At 43.4% G+C, this 12,891-nt stretch overlaps 1 protein-coding gene across 6 annotated transcripts in view; it reads left to right on the forward strand.

The window, feature by feature from the left end:
* The window catches only part of Grin2b (glutamate ionotropic receptor NMDA type subunit 2B), a 461,196-nt gene that overhangs the window by 18,284 nt on the left and 430,021 nt on the right, over positions 1-12,891 (forward strand). The gene's annotated exons all lie outside the window — the stretch shown is intronic.

The raw sequence follows: 12,891 nt of genomic DNA on the forward strand, positions 1-12,891 counted from the left end.
CCCAGTGCCTGGGGTGACTTCAGAAAATTGGGAGTCCTCTGAAGTCAGGCATGTCTAGTGGGGTGGTGCAGAGACTTGGGGGCTGGCAGGAGTTATTAGAGGGAATGGCAAGGCCAGAGAGAGAGAGAGAGGGAGAGGAAGGAGAGAGGGGGGAGGGAGAGGAAGGAGGGAGAGGAAGTAGAGAGAGAGAGAAGAGAGAGAGAGAGAGAGAGAGAGAAGAGAGAGAGAAGTTTACGAAAGGAAAGAGGAACGTGCCCTATCCAAGATACTAGCTTCAGTCAGGTTCTTTGTCTTTTCTTCTACTTTGTGTGTTAAAAACCAGGGAGGGGTTGAAAAAAGGAAGAGAAAGGGTAAGGAAGGAAAAAAATGGCCAGGGAAGGGGGGAAGCAAGAGGTGAGTGGGCCGTGAGCCCAATGTCTTTGCAGGAGAGGTGGGAACAGAGTGCCTGTGCACCCGTCATCCCCAGGGAGGGACAGCGCCCCGCCCCTCCCTCCCTCTCAGTCTGGCTGCTGACGGAGTCAGAGGCAGTTTTGGCACTCTTCTAGGGGACAGTCAGAAGCGACAGCTGCTCTGCCACCCTGGGAAGTTCAGTCTGGACTCCAGGGAGCTTCTGTAACCTCTCTGTGGAGGTCAGCCAGCCTGCCTGCCTGCCTGCCAGCCCCTCACGGGCTCACTCGGTGGCATAGCCACCGTGACAGTCCAGCCCTCCGCCCTGCAGATAGTTGCTCCATGGACATCTCTTTGTCTTACTCCTGCCTGTAAATGGTGGCAAACAGACATTTTGGGAAGGAACGAAACATTGATCTTACAGAATGTCGAGCATTGAAATGGCAAATGTAGATCAATTTTGAATTTTTTCCTGGCTTTAGTCTATTTGTACCATGGTGCCTACTAATAGCATAGACAATTCAGGGTTAACTCTACAAAAACGAATGCAGTTTGCTAAAATCTGAGTGTAATAACTGCAGGTCGGTGGAAATACTGTTCTTGATGAAACCCTTTTGTTACTGTAGCAGTATAGGAGAAGGGACGGTGTGTATTTAAGGCACTGGGTCCTGATCCCCCTTAGGTATGTGAAGTCAGGGATGGAAACGAGGGAGGTGTGGAGACAAGAAAAGCCTTCCTCTGCTCCTGCCTGATTCCTTCGTGCATTGGGCTCAAACCCAGATGCAGCTGGAGGGCGAAGCTGCTGCCAAGTAAAGCCATGTTCCCTGCCACTCGCTGCATGAAGGAGCCAGCTCCATGCATGTGTGTGAATATGTGTGTGTGTGTGTGAGAGAGACAGAGACAGAGGAGACAGAGACAGAGAGACAATGGGAGAATATGTCTGGGAAGCCTTCTTCGCAGGGTGGGAGAAACTTTACAGAATGTTCCTAAGGGCATGACTCAGATCTCCTACTTGGCCACCAGCATCCTTGCTATGCTGCCCAGGTGGTTCTAACGCACAGCCAGCTTGAGTCTTGTGCTTGCTGACCCTCTCTGCTGGCTCTCCCACACCCCCTCTTTTGTCTTGTGTGTCACTCACCCTTCATCATCTCAGGCCATGCTGCCTGCAGCGTCGTCCACTCCAAAGGAAGAAGACAGCCCCCCCCCCCCCCCGCCGCCCCCGACTTCCTGAAACCCCTGGCCATTCTTGTCTGTCCTCCTGATCGGACTCATGTTTCTACACGATGTGGTGGATTGATTAAATAAATGCGCTTAACCCTGTAATTTTGTGCACATAGCCTCTCATGCTGTGGAAATAGCTGTTCTTAGATTTTTCATTGTAAGTGGATTGCCCAGATTGCCCAGAGGGAAAGAACTTTGTCTAATTTTAATAGAACAAGTGCTTATTTAGTTATTTGGTTAAAATGGTCGACAGTGCTGTTCTTCATCCCATTTTCTTACGTATATCTCGCGGTACACACCAAAGACACTTTTAATGTGTTTGATTCATGGGGTTTTCATTGCATGTTTCCATTGTAATCAACCACTTACCCCCAAGAAGTGCACTCTTCTTCATCTCTGCTGCACCTCCTCCAGGTAATCCTTCCCTAAATTACAGTGCCTTGCTCACCCCTTGCCCAAAACCTGGATTCTGGCTCCTGTGCCATCATACTTTGCTTCTTCCTCTTCACCAGAACTGCTGACCTTTGGCTCATCAGGGTGACATCTCAACTGTGAGAGCTCCCTGTGCCTTCCTCCCTCCACTCCCACCACTGTTTTGTTTTCTTAGTTGCGAATTCAGATGGTTCCCATTATGGATCCACCTATTTGCATTCGTATCTGCTTTGTCACTCATCTTGCTAAAGATAGATAAAGAAAGTTGTAGAAGTGAGTTCACCTGGCCTGCTTTAGGTTCTGTCCTTCAGGAACCTATTGCCTCTGTTGGCCTTTGATTATGAATCACATATATCTTTACCGAGGTCTTAAGATATCATCTCTCTAGGTATTTTCTCTGTTATATTCCTTCTCACAACAGATGGTCTCATTGCACCTTGAGGACAAGATCAACACTCTCTGATGTAAATGTCCACACCTCGTGTCTTTTGTTTGCTGGCAGCTTCTCTGTTCCAGATCAGCTCTTCTGTGCATTGGGGATTGGGTTCCCACATTCAATGCTTCCTACTTTCCCTGACATTATGAAATCTAGTCTCACCACTTGGTGAAGTGGTTTTCAAGGTGGTCACTCTAAAATCTTATTCAATCCCAAACAAAATTCATTCTTTTCCCCCATCCCAGGCCTTATTTCTGAGGCCCTTGTTTCATTGTCCTGGTGCCTCAGGCTGATTCCTCTCGGGGCTCCTGTGTCCTCCTAATATTCTTTCCCCAGCTCCTGTCTTCACAGTGCTTTTGTATGACTTCTATTTTCCACAGGAAGGCAGTAGTATCTTCTGGTAAAAAGCATGGGCCTTATGGCCAAACTGCCTGGTGTTGTCGGTTCCTAGTGATGGGAACTTTGATAATTATATAATCCTGGAGTCTTGGATTCATTATTTGGGAATAATGGGGAATAGCAATAGTGCAGCTCTTTCAAAATTTTGTTTTGAGAATTAAATAAATGAATACTTATAAACTACTTAGAACAGTGCTTGGCATGTTGTAAGTGTTCAGCAAATGCATATTGTTATAGTTACCTCTATATCGGTCCTCAGTTGGGGGCCTTTTATGGGGACTGGGCATTTGGCAATGTCTGGAGATATTTTTGATCATCATGGCTAGGGAAGAGGAAGACTCATGTCATTTAGTGGGTGGAGGTCAGGGATGCTGCCAAACATCTTACCATACACAGGATGATCTCCTGCCATAGAGAACCAACCAGCCCCAAATGCCCATCACTGTCTTTGTTGGCTCCAAATAGCCAGCATTTTCTCAAGGCTTAAACCAGTGTCCATTTCTGGCTTTCCTCAGTCCTCCACTACTTTGAAGGCTCATTTTCTCACATGGTTTCAGTTGCAAATGGATTTTGATGGCTCTGAAATCTACATTTCTGGCATTCTGATTATGTCTCCAGTGCTTTATAGAAAAATCTCCCCTGGCACCTTCTCCCAATATTGGAAAATGTTAAAGACACAAAAAGACCCAGTGTTCCTTGTCTCCATTTAAATGGCCACCCTTCTCCAACATTTCTATTGTTGCCTGGCTCCCATTTTCACTCTCTCCCTCTCCCAAAGCCCCCACTTCCTATCTATAGCAATTTCTGCCAGTTCTTCCTCTCTGTTTCACCCTGATCCTCATTTCCATTTCTATGACTCCTGCTTAGTGCAGGCCTCTAGCTGGCTTCCCATCCTCCACACAGCTGCTGGAATTGTCTTCATTAAACACTGTTTTCCTCTGCTCAAGAATCCATAGTGGCTCTCCATTACTGCTTATTAGCAAAAGGAAATCCCCCATGAGGCCCTTTTCTGCCTGACCTTCCTCCTACCTCTCCTGGGCCTCATCGCAGCAGCCTCCTGCCTGCCTGCCTCTGCTACTCCTCATGAAGGCCGGGCACTCACCTATCTGAGCTCCTCTTTTCCCTGTCCTGAGGCCTTCCAGTGTTACATTTCCTTTCTTGGAAAGCCTTCTCTCCTTTTTGGCCCTGCCATGCCTAGCATTTCTGTCAAACTCTCACTCAGTTTTGAACTTCCCTAGACAACCCTTTTGAATAATCCACCAGATTCTCCTTGTCCTATTATACAGTCTCATTTTGGACTTAAGTATTTATTAAGCTCAGGCTACTATAATTTACACTTGCTGATGTCTTTGAAGAATCCTTAAGTATTTTTCAAGCTTTTCCAAATGTGTATGATTTATTCCTTCTCTTCCTCTTCTTTGCTAGCACTTCTCTTCTTTTTAAAACTAATTCCCATGGCCCAAATAAAGTGCTCTGAATATACCAGAACTTCAATAAACAGTGCCTCTGTGACTGTCTTTTTTCTCCCTTCAAAGTCAAGGAGGAACTCCAAGAGCATATTTTATGGGTGACTTTAAAATAACTGACTCTTTTCATTGTGGATGTGTTGGTGGTGGTGCTGGTGGAGGAGGAGGAGGAGGAGAAAAAGCAGGAGGAGGAAGAGAAGGAAGAGGAGGAGGAAGAGGGGAAGGAGGAGGAGGAAGAGGAAGAAGAAGAGGAGGATCTAGGTTTGCCACGCACAGGCAACAAAAGACCAGTCAAAGTGCTGCAGCAGGGGAAGAGATGTGTTATAAGCAAAACATGCCAGTGCCATGTGCTGGGTACCTGTGATGGAGACCTTCGCAGGGCTAAAGGAGGAAGGGAGGAGCTCTCAAATACTGCCCACTCTGGATGTATGAGGGTAACACCTCATTTTGCTGTAGCATTTTGCCATGAATAGCAATTTTAAGTATATTTTAAATGTATTAGTTGTTTTATGAGTCTGATTGGTGGTATGATTGGGCTGTACGTCTGAAGAAAGGAAAGCTTCCTACTGGGTTAGGGAAGGCTTTAGGGATTGCCTGTCCAGTTCCATGTCCTTTTTAAAAACAAATTGAGTTGCCATTACAGGCCCTTATTAGTAAAGCTGGGACTAGAATTAATCAAAATTACTGCTCTTTTCACTTTATCACAATCACTACATTTTATTCCCAATCTAAGGTGAAAACAGACCTCTTTCTAGTAACCCAGAGACCAGCTTTGTCCAATAGAGTTTCTGCCATGATGGAAATGTTCTATATCTTTCCACTCTGATGCAGCAGCCACCAGCTACATGTCTCTGGTGAGACTAGAGAAATTAAATTAATTTAAAAATTTAAATTTAAACAGTCAGATGTGCCTGATAGCTTCCATGTTGAACATAGCAGTTCTAGACTCATTATATTCTGTGAAATGCTGTTTAGTGGTACTAATTTGCCCAAGCTGGGTTTTCACATAGCCCCTTTTTACTTGCTGAGAGGTTACCATATACAGTACCATACAGTACCATGAGGATTTAGAATGTGGGCTCTTGCTGGAGATGGCATCCACAGAGCCTGGGTCATCATCAAGAAAGATGAGAAAGATTTCCATGTTATTACAAATGATAGAATTTCCTTCTTTATTTGAGTATGTGTGTATGGGTGTGCATTTTCATGTTGTTATAGATGACAGGATTGAGTGACTGATTGATAGTAGTAGTGGAGATTGAACCCAGGGCCTTGAGCAAGCTAGGCTAGGCGAGTGCTCTAACACTGAGCTATCCCCCAAGCCCTGATTTAAAACAATGGCTGATTAGTACCCCATTGTGTGTGTTAGATGAAATATAGCAAGATAAATACTTCGTGATTTCACTCATATATGGAGTCCTGATCTGTAGAAGTGGAAGATAGAATTCTGGTTACCAGATTTTGGGTGGTTGGGGTGAGAATTTGGGAGATATTAGTCTAAAGATACATAGTTTTGGTTAAATAAGAAGAATAAATTCAGAAGATTCATTGTAAACATGATTACTGTAGTTCATATTATATTGTGTTCCTAAAAAATGGGAAATGTGGATATTTTAAGTGTTCTCATCACAAAAATGCTAACTATCTGAGGTAATTCATATGTTCATTAGCTGGAGTTAGTCATTCCAGCGTCTATGTACTTCAAAACAGCCTGTTGCTCACAACAATATATACAATTTTGTCAATTTAAAAATAAAATTTTAAAAAGAGAGATGAGTGAGCTGGCTGCTGTTTTGAAAAGTCCCCCAGGCGGGAAGCGTCTGAGGAGAAGACCCTGCCGGCTCCAGGTCTCTTCCCTGTGGGGCTCAACACCCACACCGGTGGGGGTTGCACCTCTTGCTTCCACAGGGAGACAGGGCTGGGAGGAGCAAGAGGCTGGTGCTGAGGAGCCCCACTGTTGCTCAGGGTGGTGTGGAGAAGGCTTTAAATTGGTGATGTCAGGGCCTGTGAAGTAGCTCAGTGGCGCCGCACCTGCCTGGCACAGGCAAGGTCCTGAGTTCAATCCCTGGTACCAAAAAAAAAGATGACGATGTTCCAATTTAGCTAGCCTTTGCCATGAAGCCCAGTGGAAAGTTATTAGTGAGGCATTGGTGAGTTCGTTGGATTCATTTGTCTTTAATTTCCGGTGAGAGACAACTCAGAAGTACCTTGTTTTTGAAGCCTCTCTCTCTCTCTCATTTGTGTGTCAGTGTGTATACACATCACACATGTCTTTTACACATTCTACTTGTTCTAAGTGTCTTTCTTCCCATATCTTGCCTTACTTTACAGTACTAGTTGTAGTATTGACTGGGGCTGGCCCTCCAGGATAGACTCCCCAAATAGGTGACTTGTTGCTGTGACAGAAAATGGCAGAAGCCCAAGAAAATAGCTAATGAAAGTGGTAGGTTGATGGTATGGCGTGGTGTGGTCTGACCTTGTCTTTGCTGGTTTCTTTTAGCTTTCCTTTCTTGTTCATATTCTCAGCTCAACTTGAATTTTAATCTAATCCATTTCTTCGCCTATAAGAAAAAAGATGCTGAACTCTCTTTAACTTATGGTATGTAAGGTATTAGAATTCTCACTCTAGGTAAATTGAGGCTGTTTCACATGGACATATATGGGTAGAGGAGGAAAGTACTTTCCTTACGAATTCAGTCTTTACTTACAGGACCAAGGTGAGGATTTTGATCTCTGAGTTTGAGGCCAGAGATATTCTGGAATATGATAACCTTGAGATGAGCTGTTTAAGGAACATAGATGGTCTTCTTCCACATCAGCACATATGCTTTTGGCCTTCATTGCCATGTATGTCTATGGGAAGTAGGTTTCATTCTGTGGCTCAGGGTCGCTGGTCCGTCCTCGGGAGACGCTCCAGGCTTGCTCCCGATGTTGAAGCTTGTTGCTGGGCAGGCAGATGTGATAGCACACGGGGCATCTGGAGTCCATAAGGAACAAACAGTTGGAGGCAGCGACTTGGAGAATGAGACACTTGTTTTCCCAGGCAGGTTTTAACAGAATGGGGGTAGGAGCATTCAGGGCCACTGTGACAGAGAGAAAGGTATTGCCCTGATAAGAGATTTTTACAAAATTTTCTCTGAGGAATATGGATTTGAAGAATAGAAATTACTATGAATTGTCTTTTAAATCAGAGATCTAATCATTCCTGCCTCCTTGCAAACTTTTAATGGCTCATTAGTGCATGCAGAATGAAATCTTGCTTCCTTCTCCAAAGGACCTGGGCCCATCCCTTTGGCTCTCCCCAGCCTCTGCAGCTTCCTTGGCTTCACTCAAGCTCTTCCTCTGGTCAGGTGCAGCCCTACCCAGCTCAGTCAAAGTGCTAGCCATTCGATAAGGTCCATTAGAATCTCACCACCTATGAAAAGCTTTCCCATGTCCTTCAAGCAGGGGACACATTTTCCTTTCCTGCAGTCTTATGTAGCACTTTATTCCCACTGGCACTTGTCACCACTAAGTCTTGCTTCAGATTATTATTAATATGTGTATCTGACAGCACCACACAGCTGTGGGCCCCTGGAGGGGCAAGCTGCATCTTGTTCATCTACACATCCTGCACAGAGTCTGGAGAAGTGCATTGTATACAGTAGGCATATTGAATGGAATTATTCTAATTGAAACTGCTGGCTGCTTACTTCTGAGTCTCCACTGGCCTTTCACACCTGTTCCATAGTTTCAGGGTATCATGTACTACGTACAGGCTCAAATACAGAACTTAGTGCAGAAAGCTGCTCCAGTGTATAAGATGGATTCTGTCCTGCTTGTCTCAATACCATTCAGATGCATATCTAAATTTAGCTAAGTAGAATAAGTACATTTTGCTTCAGTTAAAACTGATTCGGCTTGTTTCTCACTCTTTGAAAGCATCAAAGTAACATTTTGTATTTGAATGCCCTATAGGTTTGACTGAGTTCAAATAGAATGAAGGTGACGTAGGGAAGACCCTAAGCTGGCTGTAGGCAGGCCCGTGGAGAGACTTCGGTCCTTTTTGTTAATTTTTCAGCATCTTTAATGTTACTTCAAGGCACTGGTTTTGAAATACTATTTTACCAAATTTTGTTTTTGAATACTACTCAGGATTATTTACAGATCAAATCTTCAAACAAGATATAGCTTGAAAATCTCTGTACTACCAATGAATGCTAAATCTAAACATGTAATCCATTAGTCTGAAATAATATTCAATTGAATAGAATGTTTGGATTTAAAAATATATGGTCAAACTATTGACAGTTTTTTGTAATATTTAATTATTTTTGATTACCTTGAAGATATATTGTCAAAATCCACAATCAATTTTATTAATTTTTTTTTTTTTTTTTTTTTTTTTTGGTTTTCTTGAGACAGGATGTCGCCTGGGAGCTGGGATTACAAGTGTGTGACACTGTGCCTGGCAAATTTTCTTCTCTTGGAGTAGGAAGGAGACAAAAGCTCTTTGGGTTTAGGTGGTTTGGGCTTAAGTGCTTTGGGCAAAGGATCATGTATATGCACCTAGAAGTGTACCAAGATGAATTTGTATCTCTTTCTGTCTGCTTTGTCATGAAGTCATTTCTCTAAAGTGAGGTTGTCTTCCATGATGATATAAATGGCAGGCTCAGTTGCACAATTTTCCTTCACTTTTTAAATAAGCTATTCTCCTTTTGTGTCATAAGATATTTTTCCTTCAAAGAAGAAAAAATCCTTTACTGATATGGTTGTGAATGCCCCCAGTGTTCCCCTGGAACTTGGATAGGACTTAGTCTGCAGATGGCCACATGTACTTGTATGACAAGGGTCCAATTACAATGATTTCCATGCTTTTATCTAGAGCTGAGAAAGCAGAGCACTCATGCTAACCTGATGTGCTGGCCCTGTCCTCTCTGTTTCCACCCCAGGTGAGACATCAGGGGCCAGCATTGCCATGGACCTGGCTCCAGCACTGTCTAGCTTTGCCAGCATCCTTTGTTTTATCATTTAGCAAATTATGTTTTGTTGTTTGTGCTGAATATTTTTTTAGGGTCGAGTTGAGATGTTCAGAAATAAGGTCAGAGTGAATTAGGCCTGGATCTCATGGACAGATGATATCTGAAAGATACAATAATAAAATATTAGTGCCCAGAGGAACAATTCCATGTGTGGTTGAGGACACAATGGTGTGTTGGCTAAGTAAATATCAAAGAATAAATTTAGTATCTGGTCCAGGGCCAGACCTCAAGCAACCTGACTCCCATTCCAGGGTCTTTCAAACAACATCAATGGTCCACATATTTCTTGAATTCCCCATTTTGATCAGTAGAACATTTTGGGATATTTATCCTTAGTCTTTGTAATTTTTTATACACTCAGGAAAACAAAACCCAACTAGGTTGTTCAAAAGGGAGGATTAAATGTTGGGAATTCATTAGAAAGGGATCAGAAAACTAAAAAGCTGAACCGGGCATGGCCAACCTCATATGAAATTGCAGACCAGTGAGGCAGGAAAACAGTAGGAGCTTTTGGGTCAGGGGACAGGAGGTGGAAGTTGCCCACTGGGACCTGGGACAGGTGATGGTTACCTAGCAGGGAACTGAAATCATGAGGAGATCCAGCCACTGGGAAGATGTTAGATGACTAAACCAAGAGAAGGGGAGAATATTCTAGTTTCTCCTCTCTTCAGCATCTCCATCTCTTGGCAGTACGTGAATTGTTTAAAATTAGCCAGGATCCATTTGGCAAGGGAGCCTGGGAAATGTGGTTTGCAAGGCTTTTGCCCCCTTTGATGCCCAGCAGTGAAAAGAAAGGGGGTGGGGAACAGATCTCAGAGCAGACAGGCTAATTGGGGCAGATTATTTTCTGTAGGTGATGGTAACTACATCTCTTCCCACATCCTCTTCTGCAGGGTGACCTGATACTCCTCACCACAGGGTGGAAAATCTAGTTCCTTCCTCTTGTATATGGGTGGCTTATAATTACTTTGACCCATTAATATGGAGAAAGTGAGGCAAGGTGACTTCTGAGCCTCTGTCAGAAAAGGCTGTGCAGTTTCTACCTGGTTCTCTTGGTTCACTTGCCTTCTGGATATTCCAGGTGGCGTGCCAGGACAGGTCACAGTGGATTCCAGCAGTTCTGGCTGAGCCCAGGTGCCAGCCACATAAGTTAAGATGTTCCAGATGAGTCCAGCATCCATTCCTCAGGGTCAGTTCACAGATAATTGCTTCTTCCCAAAAGTCATGGAACTCACTCAAGTATCCCGGCTGTGCCTTATCCAAACTTCTAATCCTCAGACTCTGTAAGCATAATACATTTAATTTATGCTGCTAAGTTGTGAGGAAATTTGATAAACAGCCCTCAGAATTAGAACACCAATGATCAGGACTTTTTAAAAAGCTTTTAATTATATGTGTATACTCTCTAATAAGTTGTATTTGTTATAAATGCATCCACAAAACTAGAAATTAAAAATAAGTGAAATAAAATTAACTGTAAATAGAAATTCTAACATGTTTTTCACCCAGGCCTAGCTAATAGGAAGCTGGAGACCACACCTTATTATATACATTAAATGCATGGTCATAAAGGATGGACTATGATATGCATAGCCCCCCCCATCTCTTTCTTTTGATATTGAGGATCAAACTCAGGGCCTTGTGCATGCTAAGCAAGTGCTCTACCATGACTACTTCAGTGACGTCTGAGGAAAAAAATGTGGTGACAGGTATAGGACAAGGGCATCTTGGGGATATGCTCGGGGACGAATGCATCAGGAGGGTTAGGAAGATGCTGTTGAAGGGGAGGTCTGTGACACCTGGCTCTTAGGGATATAGGAGGTGTTCCTGCAGTACAATCAGGCTTTTCAGTTTTATTTCTGCAGTGTCACTCATGAGAGCCTTACGATAGAGGTGTTGTGATACAGTTTCATCGACCTGTCAGAAACTGTCATTGACAGCTGATTCTGGGATCGAGTGCCTCTTTGATCTGAATATTTTAAAGAAGAGATCAAACTGAGGTCCCACCCCTCCCCTGAATATTCTCCCTGCTTTTGAGGAAGCTCTAGTGTATTCCATGCGCATGCCTGACATGTGCATATCTGCACATATATGAAACTTTTACATAGGCTTTTATTTTTTATGTTGTTATATACATGTAGACCTCTTCCTTCACCCAACCCTCCAAAATTCAACAAAAATCTTTGATGGTTTTCTTTCTCACTGCTAGATGTACACACAGACCTACTGTTGACATAAAGTGTGCTTTTGTATAAAACTTACACAGATAAGCGTGTTTCATCTATTGAGAGAAATTAATAGAAATGGATTTCTTTCTTTTTTCCTCCCTTTTTCTTTTCCAACCTAGTCCCACTAAAGCCTATTTAGCATCTTCTTACTATGAATTCCCTTCCAGATGCCAACAGGTTAAACAGCTGTATTGTGTGGTAGCCAGATACTGTTAAGGGTGTGGTTTCACAGATAAACTAGACTCTGTCTCTGCTTTTGAGCAGCTCACAGTAGGGGGAGCAGAGAGACTGGTATTTATATTTTGGGCGATGAGGCTGGGATGGTATAGTGTACTTGGGAACACGTGGTCTGGACACTTGCTTTCCACGAAGCCTTCCTGGGGTTTTGACAAGTGGAGGCAATTATTCAGCTCTACCAACCATGCTTTGCTTGTGCTTGCTTTTTGAATACAGTGAGCTTTCTACAAACAGACTGGATTATTTGATTTGAATGTCCTGTTAACAAGACAAGCTAATTTTCCCAAGGAGACCTCGTCACCCCGTACAGTTAGGCTAAATGTTTTTTACATTGGATTGTCTTATTTGGGCTCCAAGGTTCCCATCTTCCCCTGAAACAAATTCTTTCTAGGCTGTCTACCAGGTCTAGACTGTTTGGGATCACTTTGACCACTCCGGTTTTCTCAGTATTTCTAGTTATTTGCCAGCTGTAATCAGTCTGCCTTCAGGAGGTTCCTGTGTAATGCCCAGGGTTAACAGGTTTAGCAAAGTAGAACACTCAGTTATATTTGAATTTCAACTAAACAGCAATGCATTTTTAGTGTATGTTCCAAATATGTGCATATTTAGCCTAACAATACTCATCGCCAGTCTCGAAATTCAAGTTCAGCTGGGTGTCCTGTGTTTTTACCTGGGAAGCCCTGTCACTCTCCTGTGACCTTGCTCTTCTTGGAATGTTCATAAAGGAGAGGCAAGCATTTGAAACTATCTCTAGAAGCACCACTTCTGGAGTGGAGATTTTGTCCTTCATTTTTTTCTTCCCTGGTCAAGCTTAGCTTTTTTCTGTTTCACGTGTGACCAGACCTGTCAGTCATGACTGAGCTAAGCTCGTTTGCGATATGGACAATGGTGATATTAAACATCTGGCCTTCGGTTGAGCTGCTTCCACCAAAGTGATGTTGTGCCTGAAACTTACTTTGATCTATAAACTTGAAGGGGAAACTGTAAGGAATCGTGCTTGAAGCATGAGTCAGAGTTATGAGTGTAGGCTCCGGGGCAAAGGGTATTTACTGTCGTGCAGGGAA

Source organism: Heterocephalus glaber, unplaced genomic scaffold (assembly GCF_053883595.1).
Source record: "Heterocephalus glaber isolate CG9 unplaced genomic scaffold, H.glaber_assembly_v1.0 deba00001444, whole genome shotgun sequence".
In the NCBI taxonomy this organism is placed as follows: domain Eukaryota; kingdom Metazoa; phylum Chordata; class Mammalia; order Rodentia; family Bathyergidae; genus Heterocephalus; species Heterocephalus glaber.